Source organism: Hermetia illucens, chromosome 5, assembly GCF_905115235.1.
Source record: "Hermetia illucens chromosome 5, iHerIll2.2.curated.20191125, whole genome shotgun sequence".
Taxonomy (NCBI): domain Eukaryota; kingdom Metazoa; phylum Arthropoda; class Insecta; order Diptera; family Stratiomyidae; genus Hermetia; species Hermetia illucens.
Window position 1 is genome coordinate 70,013,137 of NC_051853.1, and position 6,000 is coordinate 70,019,136.

Genomic DNA, 6,000 nt, shown 5'->3' on the forward strand with positions numbered 1-6,000 from the left:
TTTACTAGCAGCCAATTTTTGGCCCCCTACATGAGGACAGACAATTCCGTAGCCTACATAACGATGATAAGGACGATCCAGCCTGAAAAGTCTATAAGGGAAATATCTATGGAAAAAAAAAGAAGACGAGCCAGACCCTGTCTAAGATGGAATGATGGCGTAGGCCAGGACGCCAGACAGCTTTTAGGGGTATCGAGTTAGTGGACCTCGGCGTAAAGCCAGGATGTCTGGAGTTCTTTATTAAGGCAGGCCTCGAGACCGGATACCGGTTGTTGCACCGTTGATGATAATAATGTGAACTTGTAAATCATAAAAGCTCTTGGAGCTTTCCTTCATATATTTCCGCCTTGTTTCTTCTAGAGTAGCTTTTGATCCAGCTATGCGATCTTATGCGAAAGATACTATAGCAGTCTTGGCTAGATTAGTGTTCAGATCTGCCCTCCTGCACCAGTTACTGATAGTTCTCAATCTCAATTGGATTATATTTCATCGGGTGGCCTCATATTTAAGCCAACAGGTTAATTATATACTATCAGCATTACCTTGGATTTTTATTCCAATATTTATCAGCTCGTCTATGAGTTCATCAACTATTATATTACACTCCACCATGTGGGCAACCTCGATTTGTGCTCATAACAATAAAATTTTTACATGTTGGTACTTCTATATTTGGTCCATCCAAAAGGCCAGAGTATTCTTGACTCCTTATTTCTTTGGTGTTTATTACGTTGCTTAATACATCTTTTAACTTTTACAAGGCAGTAGTAGTTTCAAAATTCCCTGTAACACCTCTTTAGTTAGTTTCCAATTTCCCATTTGCCTGGGGGAGTTTTCCACCGTGGAATAGAAATCCGGAAAATGGGTTCTAGGAAGTAAGTGCATTTGAATTTTACCCCAGCGAAGGGGGGAAGACTATATCTACTCAGGATGATCCCTAACTTCAAGTGACTAAAGTGCAGTGGCACATTGTTCGTAGTCCGGATAGAACGGTCCATCCTACTATTCCTGGTTAATATCTTGGGGAGTTATCAACCAACTCTTGGAATCGAGGGAAGTAAGTTCGATGATAGCCTAATTATATTGGCAGTGTATGGTGCATTTAAGATAATATAGCACCTGGAGAACGAGATCGCGACATCACTCTCTTCTAGCGAATAAAGCGCTTTGCCGACTGAAGAGAGAAAGCAAGGAATCCCGCTGATATGCGGACTTTCTAGAAGTCAACCAAAAAACCAAAAAAAAAATTGTGCAGAAGATAACGACAAAAGTCAATAACTCTGCAAAAGATTGTTTGGTCTATATAGTGATATCGTGCATTGAGGGAAAAAGAAATATCTTACGAGCAGGAATGACGGGAGTAGTTTTAATATACATGGACTTGATGCGACCAGGTTTGAGGTTCAGCACCATCTTTCTAAGATTTCTACTTTCATTTTTATCCAAAGAAACTTAAAATTAATGAATAAATGCGACAATATGATGCCTTACTGAGAGAGATTTCAAAGTAAGTGTTGAATTTTCAACTAATGAAAAGGAAGGATCAATTGGCATTTCCCTAATATCATCATCAAAAGATACAAATTGGAAGAAGAGAGTTTCCAATCATCATCAAATCAGATGAATTGGCGAAACGCTTGAGATAATAATCAGGAAAACAGAGGAGCAAGACCCGGTTCTTTGAGGAAAAGGTGCTTGACTGCCATCAAAATATCTCTACAGGGTTTCCGCTACAGAGAAAAATAGGAGAGAATAGATCTTTATAAAATAATTTGTTACCAAATCAGGTTTCGGTGATACAGATAGTGTAATGCTAGAAAACTAGTGGCGATATATTTCAATCTGGTTTTTATATCTGTTAAAGAATAGCAATGTTAACAGATGTGTCAGTTACATAGGGCGACGGGAAAAGCAGACTGCTTTTTTGCTCAGCTGGCAGCTCGCACAGATCCTTAAATTTTTGAACGTATTCAAGAAAATTCGTAGATGGGAAATCTATAGTTGCCAGAATGATATCAATCGTTTTCTAGGGTACCAATCTGTGAGAACTGTTGCCTACAGTTTGTCATCTCGTTTAAAATCTTCAACCCTTTTTTGGAAGGTAGAGTTAAGTCCTCGGTTTTTCGGGACCGGATTTTCTTTATCGTGAGTTTGTCACCAATGCCGTTAGAAATGCCGGTAGCTATCCCGATTTGTCAGAATCAAACCTTTTCGAAATTTGGAATGATTATTATAGTGATTTCCTTCCGGGATCCGCATATACACCCTGAGAAATTTGTGGCGAATTTGATATACCATATGTTACAGACAAGCTAAATATACAGTTTCTTTTCCCCATTTTCATTTTCAGTGAGATGGTGCTTCAGTTTCATTATCATCGCTCTTAAGGCTATATAAGTGATACGTTCGCAGCAGTGGAACAATCACACAAATGAAAAACCCTGACGACCAGGATTGAAACTCAACTCAAAGAGATTGGAAAAAGGAGTAGGAGCGACAACAAGTTTACTAGGCCCCAATATGTATTTTTGATGCTTCTAGCAGCGAAAGGATATAAATTCGATTGTGGACTTCGTTGCCGACGCTAGTAAAGTTTTTTTTTCTTTGCATAAAATATGCAGTATTTTAGGAACAACTTGTTCCCTTCCGCAGTGCAAGGTTTTCTTGCTAAATAAAAAAATGTTACGAGCGACGGAAATGGAATCTATTATTAAATTTATTTTAATAAAAAACATACTAAACTAATTTGTCAAATATCTGCAGGTTTAGCGTTTGTGAGAAAGTTCAAGATACACATAATCTGGTTTAGATAAAGTTGCAAATAATTAAAACCAGTGAGGGTCAATTGCAAGAACCTTTGGGGTATAGAAAACATATATATACTACTCCCATGGTATGAAATGGGCCAATTTCTATTTCCTTCACTTGAATATCTCAAAAATTACTATCGGAGTGGACAATGCTCGGAAAATAAAAATTGCAACTATCTTTGACTTAAATTTAACTTTTACAGAAAATACAGATACTGGGACATGTAAATTAACGAAAATGAACGCAAGTCACACACTTTCTTCTAAAACAGGTGCACAGTATGTGGACAGCATCAAAAATTGGTAGAAATTTCAATCGAAATCGGGAAATGCAATACTTGTATCTGGATTACTAAGTACCATCTACTTTAGGGAAGTGGCGCCCAACGAGGGGAATCTCAGATGGTTTTCTCGACTGTAAAAACTAAGGGATTTATAGTACACACATAGTTGGTGTTTTTTTGAAATGATAAGAGTTAAATTGCACTAGGAAATATCAGATGATAAAATAAAGGACAGTGTTCATATTTTATCTAAGTCATATTCTAGTGAAGGAATAATAAAAAGATTCAACGTCATTCCCAACAAAATTAATATTACAGATTGGTATAGTGACGGAGAATTAGAGAAATGAAATATCCGAAAACATGGGAATTCGTATGCATTCCATTCTATGGGATCTCAGAATAGTCCAGTTATCCAGTATCCTCGACCAATAGTTATTTTACTTCTGTCGTAGTCCACACTCCTAATCAATTCCAGAGATAACAAGGCTCCCAGGTAAAATGGAAAGTAAGGATATGATCGTGATAATTCCATGCACTCTCAACTTATACACTAGAGACCGGCACTTCGATTAGCAATTCAATTGAAGAGATTCTAGCAACTAATTGAACGCCTCAAACTGGGCGCCCTTCCTCTACATATTGCACACTAAGAGCCAACCTACCTTGAATTTAAACTACTGGACGCTGATAAAAGTGTGATGGAGCAGAAATGCAGCAAGATGTTGTTTTCTTGTCGTTGTTCGAGTTGTTGGCGAGTATATTACAGAAGTAGGAAGCAAATCACAAAATTTATTACTTATGGGAATTCCTTAGTTGTGGTTGCACTTAAACAATATATTTTGACTTTACTTTTCTTCTCAACCGAAATATTCTACTATTTACACTCGATATCGATTATTCAGTTTGAATCGCAAGAATCAGGCGAATAGTTTACATTTCTGGATTTGTTTTCTATTTTCAAATCGTGTCAAAGGGTTTTAAACTATTCACGAACTGAACAAGGTGCACCGAAATTTAAATTCCACCAACAATCCTTCTTATCCGGGAAAACAAGGAAGAAAACCGGCGATAGATTGGTACAACTCCTTCCACTTAAAGTCGACAAAATCGAAAAAAAAATTAAATCGATGGCGCGAAATTTGATGCACTCACAACGGATGCGCGATCAACTTTAATTGAAGCCAGGCTTGGAGCCGTCCCAAGTCGAATCGATTCGAAATCGGAATGGAAACGTTTCAATTTTTTCGCTATCAACTGATGACTGTGATTGAAAGCTGCGCGGTTACGAGTTGAGCGAACTAAGCAGTTGAACGATGCTGAATGGACGACACACGTTGGAAAATTGAGGATTTAATGTTCCCCGCTCGGCATTTGAGTCCAGTTTGACTCGCGCCAGTGAAATACCGTCATATATATGAAAAGCTAGTTATCTTGTGTTTGTGTTACAGCAAATTATCATCAGCTGTACGACCGCATGACGAAGATTCGCGGTGATCGGCATGCGACAAGCAGGTGAACACAGGTAAGGGGCACTCTTGGGCGAGGTGTTGTCGTGCGCTTCACGGTGCACGGGAAGGGTTACAGCACGCTGTCGTCTTCGTGGATAGATGCTCTCAGTGGAAATCGACCAGCACTGTCAGAAAAAAGACCGCTGAGAAAGCTCGGGGAATATTCGTGGCGGCACAAACTTTAGCCGCCGCCAGATATGTAAATAAGTGTAGGGTCACATTACGATTATAAGGAAAAACTGTCTCTAATTGTAGTGATGTAACTATGGAAACTGTGAGTTTTCAAGGCAACGGTAACATCGGAGTCAAATAGTATCTGCAAATATGAACTGAATATCTAAGAGGGGAAGGGAGTGAATTCTGAGCAAAAGCTGTGACACGTAGTATTATCTTCTAGAAATGATCCTGCAGAGTCAATTAGGATGTTCGGGAAAACAACGCTAGATATAGTGTACCCTAAGTCAAGAAAGGTTGCACAAGAAACAATACGTAGGATGGGCAAATTGAGGCGTTTGCTAAGAGATTGAACTAGCGGTGAGGACGTGATTTAATGAAAAATTAAAAGGGAGGAACATTAGGAATCAAGGGACAAGAACACAAAAATACTGGCATTCCAAAAACGCAGCAGTTTTACAGATCCGGTACTCCCATTAATTAAAAGATAGAAAAGAATATGACCTAATAAATGAAAAAAAGCCTTTTTAGCATATTATTTGGGGAGGTATATGCATCTTCCAGTTGTGACACTTTTAGCTTTCTCAAATTTCTTAGTCACTTTTTTAAAACACAATTTGTAAGACTCTTGCAACCAGGAATATAGTTGCACATTATCTTTCATTCGTTCTCGGTTGGTGGGTTATTATGCGATGCTAATATGTAAGGAAAACTCCGCCATGCTATTAACATAGTATGCTGGTCCCAAGCCCAGGTAAAGGAGGAAGGTTTGAGACAACGTACTCTGTACTATCCTCAGTAAAACAAAAATAAAATGCTGAGATCAGGGAAAGAGATAAATAGAGTATAGTTGGAGTTATTCTACTATGCTAAATCCTACCTGATCTCTCTTGGTGACAGGCCCCGCGACAGGTCGACCAAGAAAATGCATAGAATGTCGTTACAAACATGATGATCGGATTAAGTCACAGGCCTCGGAGAAATGCTAGGGCGTCCACCTCAGTCGACGCGGCAGGACGGGCCCCGGTCCTGTCGAGAAATGGGCAAGGGTTCTTGACGCATGGACGGCGTCAGGACGTAAGCAAGTTAGTCCGCACACAACGAACAAAACAAATACGTGTCTGCACGCTAAATGTTGGTACCCTAACTGGAAAGACCGAGGAACTCGCAAGAGCCCTTCGGAAAAGGTGCATTGACATCTGCGCTCTGCAAGAAACCCGA

At 39.2% G+C, this 6,000-nt stretch overlaps 1 protein-coding gene across 1 annotated transcript in view; it reads right to left on the bottom strand.

The window, feature by feature from the left end:
- Positions 1–4,493, bottom strand: part of LOC119656568 (UNC93-like protein) — a 149,549-nt gene extending 145,056 nt beyond the window's left edge. The window contains exon 1 of the mRNA XM_038062951.1: positions 3,760–4,493. The gene's annotated coding sequence lies outside the window, so the exon portion shown is untranslated. The remainder of the gene's footprint in view (positions 1–3,759) is intronic.
- Between the last annotated feature and the right edge of the window lie 1,507 nt (positions 4,494–6,000).